This window comes from Taeniopygia guttata, chromosome 1 (genome assembly GCF_048771995.1).
Source record: "Taeniopygia guttata chromosome 1, bTaeGut7.mat, whole genome shotgun sequence".
Classification (NCBI taxonomy): Eukaryota; Metazoa; Chordata; class Aves; order Passeriformes; family Estrildidae; genus Taeniopygia; species Taeniopygia guttata.
In genome coordinates, this window is record NC_133024.1 from 108,626,881 (window position 1) to 108,647,886 (window position 21,006).

Sequence of the window (21,006 nt, forward strand, 5' to 3'; positions counted from 1 at the left end):
AACTTCATCTCTGGGCGATGGCACCAAGTTACTGAGGGCAGGGCAAATCCGTCTGCAGAGCTGACACTGCATGAGCACGTAGTGAAACAGCAGCTGAAATTCAGTGCTGATGGGTGGAAAGAAGGCCAAAAAGAGAGTTTTTTCAAGCTTTACCTGCACAACTACAGGGTCTGACCTTACTCTTTCTGCCTGGGAGGAGTCCAGTTTGCCCACTGGGGAGGTATTTTGGAAGGTTTGGGATATTGACACGTAGAAAAGGGGGAAGCAGGGTGTTACAGTTCCACTGAGGGGAGTGCCAGGGAGATGTCTAATCCTACCATTCCCTGATATCCTTGGAAAGAAGTGTTACTGCTCTGTCTCCCTCTGTTTAATTTAGTGGCCTTCAGGGACAATTGCTCAGGCACTGAAAGATGAGATTTAGAGTCTGGAGCGCTGATATCACAATCTTTCCTGCTTTTGCAAGCAGCAGAGTAGGACATATATGCAGCAGAATGGGAAAGGCAATAATTAGTATATTTTATATTGATCTTGCATTTTCTTCTGCTCCTGGATCATTTTACTTTCAGCTTTATGATTTTTTTAGTAGGTCTAGATAGTTTCTTTTTCTGCTGTTAGTTTTTTCTTGTTTCTGAGGCAGAATTGATGCTGCTATTAAGGATCTCTGTTGTTTGTTCCCATCACAAATGTAAGGGAGGCATTATTATCTTTATAAAACTTGCATTAGCATTTACTGTTGTGGTTAATTCTTAGGCATTCTGTATCACTGTTGCTGCCTATTGTGAAGCTGAGAAAATGTTAATGGAAAATGGTCCAATTCTAAAGTGCTGCAATCAATATGCAATCCTTCTTACATGTTAACCTTTACCATATGGATTTAATATCACATCTGATTTACACCTAATAAAACAAGAGCCTGCCTCTAGAGTTATTCTCTCTCTCTCTTTTCTTTTTTAAGCTGGAGCATTTTCTGCTTTGGATATTACTGTGTGCTACACTTTACTTGAGGAGAAATCCTATATCCTTACCCAGCTCCCCTTACCCAAATTCAGCAAAAAACTTCCTAACTTTATTTATCTGACAACCTTGGATGAAGCTGAATCTTTTTTTCCAACTCTGTTTGCAGGTCTGATTCCTTAAACCTGGCAAAGAACAGACCATGTAAGGAGCATATCCCATGGCACCTTCCTTGGTACAGCTAAATAATGGAATATGTTTGCAACCAGTACATCATATTTGAGACCCCGGGGCTTTTTCAGCAGATATTTTGTGGTTTTTCTCTTCAGTGCTTTAATGTGTCTCTTTAAGTTAGCATACTTCAAATCTTGACTGCATTAAAAAGATATGTATTGACTTTCTTCTGTTTTATTAATAAACATTTAACTCCACGTCATTCATTCACCTTCAGTTGCTTTCAGAATGGCATTTATTTGTGATTTTCTCCTCAGCAGGCCTTACACCCTCTACAGAGGCAAACAACAAGAACTTGCTTAATTCCTCACATACTCATCTATTCTCTTTTCTTCCAGCTTCCTCTGAGCTCAGTATCACACCTGACCACTCACACTGCTAGGAGTCAAAAAAACACAACAAAGGCTTGGAAAGTACCAATTATTTTAGTTGTGCTACTGAATAATAGATTGGAGAGCAAAAATGTCTAGAGTGCATCAAAGGCCCAGTGAAGGTCTGCAGAGAAGCCTGTGCTATTTTAGGGATAAATATGTGGAGCCTAAGTAATGTATAACTACTGCATTTAAAGATCTGTGGTACAAAGAGAACACATGGTGCTTCCAGTGACAGGAGCTTGAGAGCACCCTTGGCAGAGGAATAAAGTGCAATAACTACAAAGCACATGGATATTTTCATGATGGAAGTTGATAATCAGTCAGAGAAGCACTAAAAAATGGGTGAGAGACAGGAAAAATGTAGATGGAGAGAAGCTGCAGGATTGGGGTGCTGGACAGGGAGGTACCTTTGCTGTACAGTGCAGGATCCCACATTCCATGGACTCTGTCCCCAGCAGGGAAACCTGGGGGAAGCTCTTGTGCTGAGCTGGGCAGCAGGACAAGGAGAAGGTGCATTGTCCCTGCATGAGAGGGGTTAGAAACTGGCTTGTGTCTTCCCACTGAGTGAGCTGCTGATTGCTTCCCCAGGGGTGCCAGCAATCCCAGCAGTGCCCTGGGGAGAGGGGGCTGTGGGGCAGGAATCTTTGGGAAGATGGATGTGGCTCTGCTGGGTGGTCCAGGATGCACAGCACCAGCACCTGCTGAGCCTGCAGCTGCCTGCTGGTGGTGTTTTTAAGGAGTTTTTAATTCCTCCCTGAAAAGGCAGTACCTAGAGAGGCTGCAGGTCCCTACTTGACGACCAGGAGTGGCTCATCCAAGACCAGTGGCTCATCCAAGACAAGTGATTATCCAAGACCAGTAAATCCTCTTACAGACTTATCTCAAGTGTGTGTAATATTGCTGTGACCTTGGGGTGTCTGATGCCAAGGGTGGGCTCAGTATGAGAATATAAATAAGTCTGAGGCGGTTCTTTGTGCCTCTTGTTCCCCCAAAACTTCCCAGACAGGCAGTGAGCACCAAGCTGCACTCTGAGACCAGAGGGGTTGGTGTTACATGAGGCGTAGCCATATGATTCGAGGCACAGTCATACTATTTAAGCAGGTGTTAGTGGAGCCTGAGATCCTGATTGTACCATTTCAGTGATGAATTAATTCTTTATGGCCAGAGGTGAACATGAAAAGAGCCTCCAGGAGGCCAGAGAAGCCCTGTGCAGCCTCTGTGGCGGGAGGCAGGAGCTGTTTCGCAGCGATAAACAGCTGCACGCTGCGCTGGCGTTAATGCAGCTGCCCAGAGAGCCTCTCCCAGGGTGACCTATGGATTTCATAGCCCAACACTCCATTACTTAGTCACAGGTTTATAGTCCCCCTCCATTCCTTTCCCTTTCCCAGGCATCTGGCTGCTGTATATGAAGCTCACGGTGGCAATTACAAAATGTCTTCTGAGAAGCCATCCCCATCCCTGCGGCACCATGGGGGAGCAGCAGCCAGGACTTGGCATGGTGCATGTTGGATGGGCATCTGCTGGCTCAGGAGCACCTGCTGAGCACCCAGGGCCCCCCCCAAACTCTGGTTCAAGTTGTACCAGAGCTGGGACAAGTTTCTGCACCATGGTGCAGAATGTGGCCCATGGGCCAGGACCGTTTCCTCTGGCAGCAGTGACAGAGGTCTCTGTTACACCACGTAGCTGGCTTTGGTCCTCCTTAGTGTTCAGGTCAGAACAGAAATAGATCAGTTAATATATTTTGTGTCTGATGCACCATTCTCTCCCCTGTACAGGTTTTTTGTTCCTCATTGGTCCCACACGTGGCAATTTGCTCCTCGCAGGGGCTGTGCCTGGGGCTGCCTCTGGGCTGGGGTGGGATGGCAGCGTGTGCTGTGCAGGGCTGTCTCTGACACGATTCTGTGCATGCATCCCAAGATTTTAATTCTTGCTGTGAGGTACATCTTGAGCTAGATGCTTCACTGACTGCAGGAGCTGGGATCCTCTTTGGGGCCCTGAGAGAGGAAAGGCAGCTCCTGGACCGTGGCCCATGCTGGAATCTCTGTGGCTACTGATGTTTCCAGATGTGTCCAGAGGAGCCAAAGCACTGCTGCTGCTGTGAGATATTCAATGAGAAAAGTGCTCTTTGGTGGATAAATGTGTTCCACATGCAGCAGGGGGTTTGGAGGGCAGCTGGCACCTCTGATAAGAGCCAGAAGCAAGCAGACAGCGGGGAGAGAGCCCAACCATGCTCGTGTGCCCCACAGGAGGTCACGCACATTATGCTTTCTGCCAGGAGAGATTTCTCTGCACGTTTCAAAGGTAGCCTGAAGAAAACGTGTTTTTCAGCAGGCAAGATGTGAAGCTAAAAATGCAGGGAATAAAAACTGCACAGTCCCTGGCAGAGGTCAGCATTCACTACCTGTTATCACGTTGTGCTTTCTAACGTGTCTCTGTTATTTCCGCAGCGTGTGCCGCGCTGGAGTGCAGAGATCTGGGTTGTGGCAGCTCCTTTCCTTGCGGTGTTGATGGAGGGTTCAAGGGCCTGACATGCAGCTGATCCCTGGGCCCTCAGTGCGAGCCTGGAGCCTTTAAGTGCAGCTGCCTCACAGTATTTTATTTTACCTTGCAAGTGCTTCAGCTGGGACATGTTATCCTGCAAAGCTCTTTGTTGTTTTAGCACTTCTGCTTTATCTGCACTTGTGTTCTTGTTGAATATATTTGTGGTGTCTAGGTGTTACTGCTGGCACCTTTGTGTTTTTTTGAAGCTGAAGAATAGCACTTGAACCTGCAGATATAGCCCATTTTCTCCCATCTATTTGTAATGATTTGTTTTTAAAGATATCACACTTGTCTTGAAGATTATTGCAGGCCTGTTCTGATGCTCTGTACAAAATTGGTGTAGAATATTCTTCTATGGCTCTGTGAGTACTTCATATTACTTGGAAAAGATCATGTTCTATTTAAGTGAATGTGATTTTCTGTTGCCCATTACCTTCCCAAGTATTTTCATATCATTGTTTTACTTACAGAATAATTAAATTATATTAATTTTTTTTTTTCTAGTCCAGGCTCATTTACATGTCTTAGTAGGAAATTCAATGGCAAGAGCTGAGTAAAATCTAGAATCTTTGTTTAGCAGCTTTAATGCTACTCTGAAAAGAACTACAGAGATAGAAAGCTCTCTGCACCTGTCAAAACCTCTGTTGTAGTCATCACCTTATATATTTTACAGCATTATTCAAATCCTTTGAATTCAAGTCTTCTGCACAGGAGAGCAGTATCGCATCTGCCATGAGCTGAGTAGGTGAGATACACTCATCTTCCTCTGAGAAGGTGTTTTTAGAAGGAGAAATAATCGGTGGAGGAAGAGAATAATTTCCTAAGTTTTGATGCTTTTGTTGCATGACTGTCATCTTTCAAATTCAAGAGTTCCATCTAGAGGAATCCTATTTCACAAGCTTGGTTTTTCTGTCCTCTTAAAGTGTGTCATGTTCTGTGGCTGAAAATAGAATAATTTAGTCCCCTTTCCCAATCTTCTGTGTTGAATACCTGTGAATTTTGTTGTTCCTTCCTAGCAGTTTTTGAAACAATACTTTAACATCAATATTTTCTGCTTACATTTAAAATATAATTTCCATGTTTCTGTTTATTGAGGTGCTGAAGAGATAGAGAAATTTTGTTCATGTCTGACTGTCACTTATGAATTTGCAGCCCAGGAAGTTACAAGCATCAGATTTTCCCATCAAGAGATATAAAATATATACTTGAGCAAAAGAAATTTAGAGTAACTGAGCAGACTCTGGCAACACTGAAACTATCTAATAATATAGAAACTGCTGAATACAAACAGACACACTGAGAAATAATACTTCTGCAAATAGATATAAATCATTGTTCAGTTTGTTTTAGGAGTCACTGTTTCCAAGTCTTTTTTTCTTAACCTGTAGAGAAATCTGAAAAAAGTCCATCTGAAATGCCAATAGAAGCAATTTGCTATTATCCTTTCAGGTTAGGAGCTAAATTCCTGTTGTTTTTTTAATCTAATGAACCTTTTGAGACCCTCCTGTGGCTCAGATACTCCGGTTTATCTTTTTTAATATTGTTTGTCAAACAGACATTAAATACCCTGGTAATGTTTAATAAGGAAGTCTCATATCTAAAACTATACTGGAATGATCTTTGTAGTCAGATGTGTGGAATTTTTCTATGACAGAAGCCAGTCGGAAAGAAAAGTTTTGGCTTTTAAAATCATGTTAGCAAAAGTGTGGCATGGTGCAATGGGTGGGAATGAGCTGAAGAAATCCTCCTGTTTGTGCTGTGCAACTTCAACTTTGTTGCTGCAGCTTAACTTGATTAAAGCAAAGCAAAATAAATCAAAACAAAAACACAGGGGACTTCCCCATGGCTCTACTTTCCTGAGCAAAATGAGCAGATCCATACCTGTGCTGAGAGTGCAGCAGCAGCCCTGGGCTGCAAGATCTCTGCTGGGATGGCTGAGTTAGCAGAGCTTTGCTCTGATCACTCTTTGAAGGAAACCCTTTGAAGAAAACCCCTTGAAAAGCAGTGACACAGTTTACCCTGACCATGCCTGGATGGCTCAGTGAAAGGAGACCAAGAGGACTCTGCAGCTGAGTTCTGTGCAAGGGACTGAATTTATAAAATGCTAAGAACGAGTCCCTGAGCAGCAAAGCTGTGTTGGAAATGCCTGCCTGGAACAGCCCAAAACAGATTTTGCAAGGCAATGCCCTCGGAGTTAACTGGGATGAATGGTCAGGAGTGATCAGTGATTGCACTGGATCTGCTTTTAAAAGCAGAGATTTCCCTTTGCTGACATGGTTCACGTAAAAAACATAAATACCTTTGAACAGATTAGCCACACAAACTCAGCTGAGCACAGCAGGTAAAATGCATTTCTTCACTCGGTTATGTTTTTTTTTTTCTTTTAAGCTCAAAGTAGCATGAATTAATTTTTACCTAATTACATGATTTTACCCAATTAATTAGAAACCACATCTTATTTTTGATTTTCAACTAAGGCTTATTTCAATTTTGATTATATACTGACAAAAAAAAAAAAAAAAAAAAAATAGAGCTTTTTTACAGTTGTCTTTAGGTGTTTTTTCCATCAACAATTTCTGAAAGTTTTAGGTGTTGTTATGAAGACAAATTAAAGTAAATTCCATAACCTCAGGCTTAAATTTGTTTGTACCTTTAATGAAGTCACATCGTGGTATGCAATCACAAGTTGTTTAATCTAATGTGACACCTGCCACCTTTTTCTGTCAGTGTTGACTTCAGAGTTTATTGTAGTTTTCTATAACTTTCTGCCTCTTCATTTCACAACTAGCTTTGCAATTGGGTAATTTTAGAAATTCAGCAGATGCAAAAATGTAAGTTTTCATGATTTTTATTACCTGTTACACTGCACTTATGGGATGATAACCACATGGATGTTTCTGAACAATTGCAGTTTATGGTGAGATGTTTGCTAAGAAGGTATTTCATGTTCTGCTTAAAAATGGGAATGATTTTGAAAGGTTGCCTAAGGACTGCTGAAGCCTTCTGCTCCTCAGTGTGCAGAACTGGGGTGGTGAAATTATTGTTTACTGCCTGCAGAAGGACAAATTAATGGACATGTTCAAAACTATTCAGAAATAAGTTGCTGACTGAAGATTGTCTATTTATTTGTGCATCTACTTGTTTATTCACTAAGCTTAATTTCATCTCACAAGTAATAATATTTGCAGAGTGTAATTGCAGGAAAGACTGTGATCCATAAAAAAGTTCCCAAACAAGATAACAGTAAAGAAGATTTAATTGTAACAATTTATTGCTCTTCAAAATAATGAGGCTGTTTAATAAAGATGAAAAAAAGTATTAGAAATCCCATAAGCAGGTAGTGCAAAGCCTGCAATGTCCTTAGTTTTACCCCATGTCCATCATCTATCAGCTGAAGTTCCTAATTGGCTGTCACAGGAAATGTCACTCCAGAGTGTGCCATTGTTTTTGCAAAGGCATTTTCACCCAAACCTGCTGACTATTGAACGTAAAGTTGTGGCCTAAACTGAGAGCTCCAACCTGGAGAAGGATTTAAATATACTTTATAAATTAAATTAGAGACAGTAAAGTGTTCCCTTAGTTGGGGCCCAGGAACTGATCTTTGAATCTCCAGTGCCTGGTGACTCATCCTATAGAAGTCAAATTTTTTAAGGCAGTAAGCAGCTGATTGGTGCAAAGTGCAAACTTTCCTTGTCTGAACTGCAGAGAAACCTCAGGAAGGTGGATTGATGCTTCCATAAATAGAGAGTGGAAAATGGATTTTTTTTTTTTTACAGTGGGAAGTGTGTAATTTAATCAAGGTGGAAACATTGCATAGAAATGTGCTGTTTTCAGGATAATGTTTTTTTTTTTTTAGAAAACAAAATCAGCAATTCAAGTATTTTCACTGCTGAGTCTTAGAGTCTCAATGTTTTAAGGGGAAGTTTTATACATGAACATTCATACAGGATCAGGCTATAGTTGGCATTTGAAAGAGGATGAATGAATTAGTGGGTGCTACCAAGTATAATTTGTAAAGAATTCCCTTCCTGAGAAAGCAGCAGAATTTAAATGACTGTTTGAGTGTCTCCATTGCCAGCATCTGCCACGAATATTCATAAAAAGAGATAGGCTGGAAGTGAATTTCATGATGATCTTTGGAGGCTGAGGCCTTCACTTTCCCTTAAATAGATACAAGGGCAGAGCTAGGGGACTTTAATGGAAATCTCATTGATATAATCCCCCAGACATATATAATATATAATGTATCTCCAGCAGTCAAAGTAGGATAGAATTAGAAAGAGGACAGGTGATGTACTTTAACCCTTTTACTTAACTTCTCATGGAGTTATGCTGGGTAAGATCACTTTTATACCTATTTCTCCCCCAGGTTCTTGGCAAATAATATTCCATATCTTCATTGTCAGCATGACCATGGAGAAATCTTCTGTTCAATTTTGCCTATTTTGAATTATGAATGCACAAAATTTTTAGTATGGAAAGTCATAAATTGCTGATTCTGTGTTCTGAAAGAGCAGCTCCTCCTAAAACCTGCAACTTCCAAATATTTTTCCTCTGATTGAGATCTAAGCACGGAGCAGTGCAGAGAGGAATGTGCTGAAGGATTCTAATGAAATGAACTTTAAAACCAAAATTGTTCTGAAAACTTAAATAAGAGGTAGCTCCTGGGACTGTATTATTATTTACTTATAGGTCAGATGACTCTTTATTTTTGCATTAGGATGGTGTGGCTAAACTTAACTGCAAAAGCAGTTGATGAGTCAGGTAGCTCAAACAAGAGGCAGCATGCAGGATGCTTCAAATATTGCCAAACATCTTCTGTAAGATCCATCTAATTAGAAGTTAGTTCCCTATTTAGCAGCAGACAACAGATGTCTCCAGAAGTGAAGTAGGCTTTTTTTCACCATTTTTATCTGCACAGGCTGTATCAGGATTCTAACCATGTAAATGTGTTTTCTGTAGCAGTAGTGTAGTTATACATAAATATGTTTTATTGACTTAGGCAAGTTTCCCTTCTTTTAATCAAACTGATTATGAACTCCTAGTTCTTTTCTTACCATTTGTCACTTCAAAATTAAAAATATAGTAACAATAGTAGTATCAGTAAGAATAAAGAGCTTCATGTTGATGATCCATACAGACTTTATAATATGGACAGAAATCCAACCACTTTCATTTTTTCTGCATTTGGCTTTGTTTCAACTTCAGAAATTAGCTGTGGATTACAGATAAACATACACCATCCAGAAAGCTGCATTCCACCAAGTGAACCTCGCCTCCAATGACCCTGATGTTGTACAGCAGCGTCATTCAGAAGGAAACACTTCCAGAGCAGGAGGGTGATGCAGAACAGCTGTGAGCTCTGTGACACTCCAGGGAAGATCTCCATCTCCATCTCCATCTCCATCTCCATCTCCATCTCCATCTCCATCTCCATCTCCATCTCCATCTCCATCTCCATCTCCATCTCCATCTCCAATCTCCATCTCCATCTCCATCTCCATCTCCATCTCCATCTCCAGGTCTGAAGCCACAGAGTGGTGCTTGCCTGCTGTCAGTGGAGGGAGTGGGGACCCTGTGATTGCTCTGACATGTTCAATAGTGCAGCCAGCTGCAACATCCCAGTGACATCCCTGGTCACTCCTTGCCAGTTTTCAAAGGTGGGCATTTCAATGTAGAACAGTTCCTCAAAAAATTAACCATTCCAAAGGATCTAAGGACATGTTGGTACAGATCTTTAGCTGCTTGCCCTTGTGTTTGTACAAATATCTCATTGCCGGTCCCTCACTGCAACTGAAATAGTAGAAGCTGATCTTTCCCCTGTTCTCAGTGCAAGATTTAAAGGGTAACATGCTGCTTTATTTCTCTCCCAAAATACGTGGGTATTTTTTTTCCTTTCTGGTAATCATTTTTACTTTTTGAGTCATCTTCTCTGAAGCATTAAAAAAATTAATCCCAAGGATATTAAAAGCTAACAACAGTGAGAAGGTGCAGAATATTGCTAAAGCTTTAAATGCTCATGATCAGGTCCTTGTGGCATTAACTAATGAATCCCCACAGCACCTCCAGCACTGCAGCTTGCACTAAGCATTTTGTTGTCTAGACCCCATCATAATTCATAAAAATCAACAGACAGATATTCAAAGTAATTGCACCTGTGTCATGTACAGGAGCAGCCAGCTGGTGACTGGGCACCAGGATGAAAGCTTAGGAAGCAGGAATCTGATTTTGGGTCCGTGTGGGAATTGTTATGGCTTTTCTGTTTCCTAATGTCTGAAGTGCTTTCTGATTATGCATGCACATGTCAGAGCAGAATGTGGACATGCACCAGCCCCTCTAGCATTTCTGTTCTTTGTAAAAAACCTCAGGGCTGGCAGGCTGAGCAGAGTGGTGGTGGGCTGTAGATCAGCAGAGACAGAGGATAACAGGGCTCATATCCTGGCTGTTAAATCAGTAGCACTTGTCTAGTAAGCCTTGAAAAGCCTAATTACTGTAGGGAAAGTCCTTTTTCCACTGCTTTGCTTCCCCTTTTTAATCACCTCATATTTTTTATTGTAGCCTCTGGAGGACAGGGAGAACAAATGTTGCTTAACAGTGTGGACAGGAGTTTAGAATGACTAGTTGTTGCAAAGCCTGGAGTGACTTGGTAGAACTTCCCAAGAGACAATCACTACCACTTAAGGCAAGGCAGCACTGTTCTGGATCCTCTATAAATCCTACTCTGCCACACTTCTTAGATATTTTAAATATACCTTAGAGATGCTCAAAGAGTGTATTAGCACTGTGCTTTCCTTGTACACATCAATATGTGAGGAAGTTCCTGAGTTACCGTGGAGCTGAACTGCACAGATCTTGGGAGACAGTGAAAACCAATAAAGCAGAATGAGAGAAAAACTCCCTGGGAGCTGGATTTCTAAATAGCAAATAACTGAACGCTGCATCAAATATAATTTTATCCCTTTCTTAAAAGACACCAGACGTAGAAGAACTTTGCCAGTCAGATTCTTTTGTCAGACACATCCCTGATGTAAAGCTTAGGTGTTTTTTTCCAGAGAAAATACAGCCTGGGATTTCCCCTGAGGTGAATTTCTGATGCCTTTGTGTCTCTGTTGGACTCTGCTAGAAACTCATTACTTGGACACATGCAATTTCTTCCTCCTTGAATCCTGGCAAGCCCTTCCCCCAGAGCTCCCCATCAGGAGCACTTTGCTTTCCAAACAAAGTTTGAGCACCCACACACCTCTTGGGAAGCTGCAAGTGCAGCAGAAAGGGAAGAGTGTTCCCTCCTGAGCAATTCAGGGAATGCAAACAGCTTTGGGAGAGGCTGGGATTTGTTTTGTTAAGTGTGGATGCTTTAATGTGAGCAAGAGGTCCAAGGCTGGAGAGAAACACCTGCATTTAAGCTTCTATTTTTGCCTGAGATGAACAGCAGCAGAGCCCCTCATCGCTGTATTGATCACCTTGCCATTGATTACCAGACCTTCAGATCCCACTTCTGCTCTCCCCCAGCAGCCCCTGGACCACCTGTCTGGTTGCACTGAGCATTTTATCCTGGATCTTCACATGGCCATGGACTCGCTCCTTGATTGACAGAATCCCCTCTTGCCACCATCACCTCTTCTCATTAAACCATTTAATTCTGCTCCCTCAATTCTGAATCTGGGGAGGGAAGATAAAACTTGAAGGATGGGAGCAGGGACTCAAAGATCCCTGGAGACAAGAATGTTTCATTCTCTCTTCACAGAAGTAAAATGTAGAAAAGCTGTTATTCTTCTGTTTCTTCTGGGCATTTAATATATGACTGGGTGATTAATTTGTTTTCCAACCCAAGCAGCTTTGTTATCCAATTTAGCATAAATTCCTGTGTGTATTGGGAGAAAACAGCTATACTCCAATGGCTTTTGTCAAAGTGCCTCAGAAAACCTACAAGTAAATTCCACAGAAATGTCAAAAAATTTTAACAAGGCTAGAAATGACTTAATAATCGTAAGTAAATATTGTGAATTCTTGTCAGTCATGTATTGCCAGAGAATTAACTAGCGAATAAGATTTTAACTACTTTTTTATCTTATTAACAATAGAAAAATCTGAAATATTGAAATATTTCTACCCCAAAAGAGCTGACACCAAGCTTCTGGTTAAATTACTGTGTTGGACTTGATTATATACAAGGAACAACCAAAACTTCACAAGAAAACTGTATCAAAACCCTGCAAATCAATTGATTCTACCTTGGTATATTTTGTTGTTCTGGCAGTCACAGGGAATATTTGAAAATGGAACATATATCTATATTTATCTATCTATCTATCTATCTATCTATCTATCTATATCTATATCTATATCTATATCTATCTCTATCTCTATCTCTATCTCTATCTCTATCTCTATCTCTATCTCTATCTCTATCTCTATATCTATATACATATATATATACACACACAAACATATATATATATATACATTTTTTATTTATTTATTTTTTTTTTACCAGAACAGGACAAAAAGGAAACTATTTGGAAGAAAACATGTGCACTTCAATGAAGGTTTTTTTTTTTCAGGGGCCTGCATGAGAAATCTGCTCCCAGGAAGTTGGATGTCTCAGCCAGAAAAGAGAAAAAACACCCAGGTAAAGTAAAGGCTACTGGTGTTTTGTGATTTCTCATGCACTGGCTCATCTTAAAAACCCATGGATGCTGTTTAGCTTTCTTGGGAAGCATCTAACCCTCATTATTCTGAAAAGTGATCCTTCTAGGCTCCCTTAACCCAGTGAACTGGAGGGTTGTGTCAGGGCAGTGGGGAAGTTCTGCTCGCTGCTGATCCATCTCTGGCAGCTGGCAGGACCCTGCCATGAGGAAGGGGAGGAGGAGGAGGGAGGAGCACGATGCCATTTCTGAACTTCATAAAGCTTCCCTGTAATCCATCATGAAAATTGGTGGATCATAAGGGATATCAGTTAATTTAGCTGAGAGTTCAGCTGAGTTTGTTTTTCCTAGAGAAGAATTTTCACAGCATCCATTAGGGATTTTTAAATTATTTTCAGTGAAGGAGATCATGGAGGTTCCCGTTCCCTTCTCGAGAGCCAGCAAAACAAACAAACAGAAAAATTCACTTTGCCTCAAACAATTTGCGAACTATAAACAAGTGCAGAAATCAGCAAACAGATTCAGCAAACAGGCTGGGGAAGCATAAAGTAACAGCCAGACAGTTATGGCCAGCATGAGATTATTATGATCAACAATCTAAATTATTATTGTACATCCCTAAGTAGCCTATTCTGGCAACCTCATAATGTATGTAACACACTGTACCTTCTGCTGCTCCATATCTTCATAATTGGTTGCCAGTAATTTCCGTTTTCATCGCAGTATTTGGTGCATTTTTGATTGTTTCTTCTGCTGAATGCAGGCAGCAGATAAAATTTACATTCACAGCACTTGCAGTTGCCTAGCTTCTGCAGAATTTTTAAATTCCAGCAGTTGAAAAATAATATTGATTTAAGTTTATAATAAGTAAGATACAATTAAAATAATTTAATTGACCATCAAAAAGCTTAACTTCAAAGGAATTAAAACCCTCTTGAAGATATATTGGCACCTCACAGTCTATTTGCTACAATTTGAGCACTTTTATCAACGGAGAATCTTACCAAAGGCTTCATGGACATAAGAGATGATTAAAAGTAGAAGATCAAAGCACGCAAACAAATCCTGTTAATATACTCTAACAAACAGGGATTGTTTTATAACTAAGTATGAAGCCAACTCAAACAAATATTTGGAAACACTGAAGACAGATCCCATTGTAGCTTTTGGCAGGCTGTGCTTTATATATTATGAAGACATTTTTGTCCTGTTGCCACTGCTCTGACCAGAAGCCACATGTGTAGACCATCATTGTGCCTCCCTTCTCTCCCACCAGCATTTTCCTTTCTCAATACTCAAGACAATTAGGAGCTAAATTCAATAAAGAAGCAGTGAGCTTCTTTGAAAATATTGCATTAAATCTCTCAGCTCAGCATCAGTACATGGAGTGCCTGCTGGGAAGAGGGACAACTTGATCATCTCCATATTCCACAGTGGAGTAGCAGTCATCTGGGGAGTTTAACAAAATTCCTCATGCCTTCCAGAAAAGGTTTAATAAGCAGAATTTGCACTATGGGGTTTTGTAAATCCTTTTCCCACTAATGGTACTACTATTAAACAAACATTTTGAGTTAGCATGTGAAGGCTGTGACTAATTTGCCTTTGCCCCTGGTTAAGCAATACAAACTGCTTCCTTGGACTCAGAATAATAGACTGAAATATTCCCATTTCCTGCAGATGAGTGAAAATAAACAGATCCAATCTGAGTTGAAAGACTGTAAGTAGATCAGGCCTTCATTTGTGGGGGAAAATAAACTTTGCTGATCCCGTAGGCCTGGAACTATAAACAGCATCTTTTTTCTCCCAGGGCAGGGTATAATGTGAGCGCATGGTTTGAACATCCTCAAAATAAACAGCTAATCACCCTTTCTGGCCTAATTAGGTTATGTTCTGGCCGCTGGCTCTAGGTCTCATGCGAAGTGGCACTGAGGGAAGCCCTGCTCCTCTCCCAAGAAAGAGAGCCTGTCCAACTCTCTGTTAGCTAACTTTTGCTCCTTGAGGATATCCAGGTCTGGGATCTTCCTTGAAAGCTTGGCAGATCCAAGGACAAGAATATTCTTGTCTCTTTCCACCAAGAACAGGGAAACCTTTTCTTCCTCTCTCTGCCCATCGCACAGTTGTGATGGGAGGATGAGCAAATAATACTTTTTTGTTCTTTTAAATTTTTTAATTTCTGGATTTCGACTGTCTGCCTGTTCAGTGTGTATCAGCAAGCTGCAAGTGGTTGGATTTTTTGCATGGACATTTAATTCACTCTTTGCAAAAAAGGGATTTGTCCTCAATGCAGGTGTGACCATTCACTGCAAACAGCAACGAAACAATCTGTAAGGATTGCACAGGATCCACTTTTATAGTTATTGCAGTATTGCAGACCAGGGACTGGAGCACAGATGTGTTGTGTGGCCTGCCCAAGCTGACACTTTGCAAGGAAATACCCAAGAGCTCAGAATTTGCTGACTGAAGCTCCCAGGCTGGATCCTGCACTGCTGAGTCCTTCCTGGGGCTGCTGCGAGTGCTGGTGCACTTCAGCTGCTGCCTGTGATCAGTAGCAAACAAATAATACTGGGAGAAATCAGTAGCAAAGGCCAAGTGGACCTTTAGGCTATGGTTTATCAAGGTCTTCTGGGCTCCAGCATAAGGCCTGTAAGGGGAGAAGGATCTGACCAGATTCCAAACATTTTCATATTTGCACATTTCTAGATTTCTCTGAATATATGCTTAGATCTCGAAATATGTTCCCATTTTTCATTGGTCTTTCTTCAGTATCAAAACCAGACCATCCCACCTTTAATCCCTCTTTCAAAGTTTCTTTTCATCTTCAGAACAGCTCAAGGTGCTCTGAGGAGTGTTTAAACTGTAATTCTTGAAGTGCTAATTTCCTCTCTTCTCCTTTCTGGTGAGACTTGCAGAGCTGCTGAGGATGCCAGCCCATCTTTCCAGGGGTGAGTACCAGCCTGGCCATGGCCAATTTCTTTCCTTGCCCCACTTCAATGTCCAGTGAGTGCAGGAGGCAGTTCCTGCATCCCATGGTGGTTCTAAAGGCACAGACCCATTTTCAGAGCTCTTTCTCCAAACTCAGAAGTGCTTAGCACAAACTGCTTTTTTCAGCCTCTCTGATCTATATCCTCTCACAGTTTTTCTTGCCTGTGACTTCCTTTTAGGAAGTGCAAACCAAGGAAGAGAAAAACAGCTGAGCAACAGCATTTCTGAGCCACAGGCATTGAATTCTCTAGGATTGCCAAGTGAGACATTGATGCTGTCCTGGCTGCTGCCCCCAGGCAGCCAAACCTTCACTTCCCCCCTCCCAAAATGCATTTCCCCACTTTCACCAAGGAGCTGTGTCTGCACCTGTCGGAATCGGAGGTATTGGTGATTCCGAGATTGTATAAAATCTCTGTCTTTCAGCCCTGTTGCCAAAGAAGAAGCCATAATTCATCTGTGCTGGTTTCAAGGTTGTTTATTCTGTTTATCTCTAACATGCTCTGCTGCCCTGCCGCAGCTCTGTCCTGCAGGGCAGCGTGTGGGGCTCTGCCCCCAGTGGGATGTTACAAACATTAAATACCAGAAACTCCCTGTGCTATATTTACAATAATGTGCCAATATCTGTCACCTACATTGAACAGTGTCCCCAGCCTAAACCAATAGAAAAATGCCAACACTACAGTGAAACATGGAAGGCATGAAGAAGGAGAAAAAGGACAAAACACACCCAATTTCCTCCATCTTGTCCCCTTTGAACCCCTAATCTAGAATCCTAGAATTTTACTTTTGCACCTGTGCCACACTTAATTATTACTCATATCAAACACTCAGAGCTGGTAATTCCTCCTGTAAGATTGAAAACTCTGTTCCATGGACAGAGATCACAGACAGTGTCTCTCGGGGCTCTGTCCAGGGGGGTTCCTGACCCCTGCCAGGGTCCCAGGCCCTCCAGGGCAGCCAGAGGGAAGCCCTGGATTCTCACATGCACCTGCAGCTGGCACCTACTGCAGGACCCTGTTTGTGTCTGAGGCAGAGGTGGAAAGGGAGATGAGGCCATGACAAGCCTGTGGTGAGGGCTCTGGCGTGTGCTCAGCACAGGAGAGGCAGGGATGCAGCAGCAGCAGCAGCAAGAGTGTTCACAGTTTAATAGACACATTTCACACTGTCACAGCATCCTCACAGGAGCTCAGCTCCCACTTTAGATATCTGAGCGAGTGACAGACAGCACGGAGGGGCTGTGGCAGGGAGGCCTCTCCCCTTGAGCCACGCTCACAAAAATCTTGATGACGGATGCAAATCACTTGGAACCAAATTAAGAAAAGTATATTTAGGAACCTAGAGCAGTAAAGAGGCACTTAATAGGATTTTCAAAAGTGTATAAGCAGATTAGGCATCCAGCTCCTGTTGAAATCAATGCGGATGAAGCCTTAAAAAATAAAATAAATTCTTGAGGTATCTCAGCACTGTTATAGCCTGGGTGCATTGCAGGGGGTGGTGAGTGGGCTCTGAGATAAGGCTTACAAATAACAGGGCTCTCTGGTTGTACCAAGGCTCCAAAACCACGGGAGCAAGTTCTTAAGATCCCACAAAGGCTGAATTACACAGGCCTGTGGGAATAAAAGAGCAAGGCCTGGAGGGAGAGGTAATGATCTTCGTGTGCCTGCCAGAAAAGCAGCAGGATTTCTGCAGAGACAGAGGCAGAAAGTAACACAAAACCAAGGAGACAGAGCAATCACTGGATCTTTGCTCAAGAAAAGGCCTTGCAACAGCTTTTTTTTTGGTTGCAGAATTGGCCAAGAGGGGCTAGGTGAAGAACATGCTGGCTGTTTGATTTTGACAGGGAAGCAGCACTTTTGCAGTCCTCGTAAATAAATGTATTTGACCCAAAGAAACGTCTTCTGTAGCTAGTTTCTCCCTTGGGTAGAAAGCGCTTGTCAGGACCTGGATTTTGCCTCGTCCTGTGATTTATACATGGAGTATAATACTGTAAAGTCAGTTCCCTGCCTTTTCTGAAATGCAGCTCCAATGTCGAGCTGAAATCAGTCCTTTTTTGCTTTACTGAGCAGGAGTGATGATACATCCACTAAGGACTGCAGGCACTGTGGTAACTGGGGCCAATTAGCTGCTACCCGAGGGCAGTAGCTCCCAGATGTGGGATATCAGACAACTGAAAACCTACAGAACTGCTAACAGATCACTCATTATTCTCCTCCAGAGGCTTTTAATTGGGGGATTAACACACGGTATTTTTACCGCGTGTCCTCAGAACATTTGTCTTTTTCTATGGCATGTCAGTCCCTCAGGGAGCACTATTTGGGAAGCAACCATTGCTAGAGGTGACAGGGAGGAGTTGTCTCCTCTGAAATCCCTGTTGACAGGAATGGCTGATGCAAAAGATAGGCTTGCCATAGCTGCATTCCCAAACACATGAATAACACTGAATAAATGCAGCAGTCTCAGGTACCTTATGGGCTGCTGACTCCAGCCTCGTGCCAGTGGTTTCTAAACTGGCTGCAAACCTCTGCTACAAAGAAGAGTAAAGGAAATGAGAAGCTGGAGAATTCAGAATGGTCATTAATGGGAAACTGCTGGAAGAGTCAGGAGAGGGGAAGAAGTGATACATGGGTCTGCAGACAAGATTTAGCTGGGGAAGTCCAAATTGTGGCCAAGAAACCTGAAGGAAGTTCTCTGTATTACAATCTACCTGATCAACACCATTAAAAAACAGTAGGGACAAATTGCTAGGTGTTGCTGGGATAAAGAAATTTTTAGGGCTGCTTTTCTTTTGGCTTCCTAGCCCCTTTCCTGTAAAACTTACACCCTTCTGACCTGACTGTAGTGGTGAAATATCTGAGGTTCCTTGCCCACCTGGAAAGAAAGCAGGAAGGAACCTTAGTAGGCACTGCATGCTTATATTTATTTATAATATTTTCTCTGGGTTTTAAGTGTTGAATTATTAGTGTTATGCTAATAAAATCCATTTAAACTCATGGAACAGTCTTTCATTTAAAGAGAAGTGACTTTGGCAATTTGCCAGCAGGCTAGCAGGATATTAATCAGACAATACCTAGGGACCAACACAACTATATTGCTTTTAATCTTTTGACCAGCAAAGAAAACAGGAAGAAATCCATTTCCCTCCTTTCTTTGCTCAATGGGATAACCAGCTGGTATAGACAAGCTGCAACTCAGCTGAATTTGGGAGTAAATATTTGGGTTTTAGCTGGGTAAAAGGGAGAGCAGTGCTACTTTCATGCAGCCAGGTGCCTTTCATGGTCACGGTGGGGCCCTGCAGCGTTTTGGCTCCCAGACTCACATATTAATAACAGAATGTTAACTTGCATAGGAAAAGCCCAGAATTTTGATCAGGTGTGCCTGGAAAGGAAAAGTTTGTTTGACTGTGCCAGAGAGTCATTTAAGGTGATTGTGGGGAGTGCTCAGGGCTGAGTTTTCAGCCTCTACACTGATTATGAGAGTGCAGAGCCAGGGAGGAGAGGAGGAGGCTTCCAAAGCAGGGACCACACCATGGCAGGGGACTTGGCGCTGCAGTATGAGGATTATATTTTGTTTTGTTTGTCTCCACACATCAAGAAATAGAGTAGAGCAAGAAATGTGTCATATTTTACTGCCCTCACAGAACTACTCTTTAAAGAAAGTGGAGATGTCCTCTCTGAACCTGCAGCCAGCCCTCCTCTGTGTGTGTGTCCTGTGGAAACCTTTGAGGATTCTTTGGTGGGGTTTAGGCCTGAGCTGGTCTTGCCTTGTTTCTGTGTTCTCAGATGAAGAACAAAAATTAATCACCCAGATCTTTAGGGCAGATGTTGGAATGCATGGAACAGAAACCTCTCTGAGTCCTTCAGAGAAACAAAAAATGCAGGGTTTGAAGTAGAGCCTTTAGAGAAGCTGAAATATATTAACTACACAGACATGAAATAGAAGTGTTTTAAGTAAATAGAAATATATTTTAAGTACCTTAAGAAATGGTGTTAGCCAGGGGTCCAGAGCAAACTACTCCTCCTGAAACCTTAAAAAAAGAGGAAACCATCAAAAAAGAAAAGGCATAATTTAATTTCCTTTCCACATGGTCAGTTAAGAAGCTTCTACCTGGGGAAGAAAGGAAAAGTGAGTTTTTTTGTTAGCTTCATCCAGAGAGGAAAAAAAAAATCTTTGAGGAGTTTTCTGACACGTGGCCCCTGTTAGGTTTCAGCCAGCTGAGCTCTTTTCAGAAGCACTGGAATGTAATTTCAGCAATAATTGATCAACAGAAACAAAGGCAGTAAGGATGTTCTGTTGCAGAGAAGTCCTGGGTGAAAATCCATACATTGTGTCTAGCAACACAGATCTAACGAATGTGAATCTGGAGAGTTGAATTCCTGGAATCTGGCTCTGCCCTGAACGATGGAAAATTGGATTCATTGCTGGATGGGGGATGGTGCTTTTCAACTCCAATTTCAGTCAGTTGACTCAAACTCATCTGTAAACCTTTGGCACTGAAAAAAATTTAATTTCCCAGGATTTTTTAAAATTTATTGCTCAGAACGCCTAAGTCCTAAATTAGACATAGAGCTTTTGGTGTAAGCCAGCATAATCCTTTTACCACAGAATCATTCTGTTATATAGTATTTTGACTGCTCTGTAAGTGTGTGAAATTGTTGTCTAAAATACATTACTTAATAATTATATTTGCCTGTTTCAGACAAATGTGTTAAAAATTTTGAGATTAAATTATGCAAAATAAACCAACTTACTCTTTAGTCCCTTGGGTGAGAAACACTTGAGTTTTGCATAGTTTCAAAGTGCTTTTGAAAGGACTGAAAGTGTTCAGTGTCATGCTACAATGGTGTAATTTTTTTAAGGGCTAGTTTAATTATTTTCATGGGATAAGAAGTTCCTTACACAGTACTACATCTGCAAAAGAGCACAAAAAAGTGTGCTCAGTTGTACTGGGATAATGGAATCATGCTGCCCTCAATGAGCTGAGCTCTCCAGTCTGCTGAGGAGATTCCTGTTGCCTTTCAGTCTTTGGACCAGTTCATATATGAAAGAATCACTTATTCCTGCCTCTGGTAGGAAAAGCACTGAGAATTCTGTGTGAGAGAGCTTGGAGCCATTCTGTTGGTACTCATGGCTATGCAGTTCTGGGAAGAGAAGTTCCTGTTCTATGTTCTCCTAAGAGCAAAAATCCCTGAAAGATCTGGTCATCCACGTGATTTACTTACACAGTAATTTTCTTCTCCTGAATGAAGCTAGGAAAGAGTTTCCCATTACATTTCAGG

The 21,006-nt window shown here is 41.7% G+C and overlaps 1 long non-coding RNA gene across 1 annotated transcript in view; it reads left to right on the plus strand.

The window, feature by feature from the left end:
* LOC140685009 (uncharacterized) overlaps nt 1-21,006 on the plus strand; it is a 77,125-nt gene that overhangs the window by 35,482 nt on the left and 20,637 nt on the right. The window contains exon 2 of the long non-coding RNA XR_012058105.1: nt 12,665-12,732. This is a non-coding gene — a long non-coding RNA (uncharacterized lncRNA). The remainder of the gene's footprint in view (nt 1-12,664; nt 12,733-21,006) is intronic.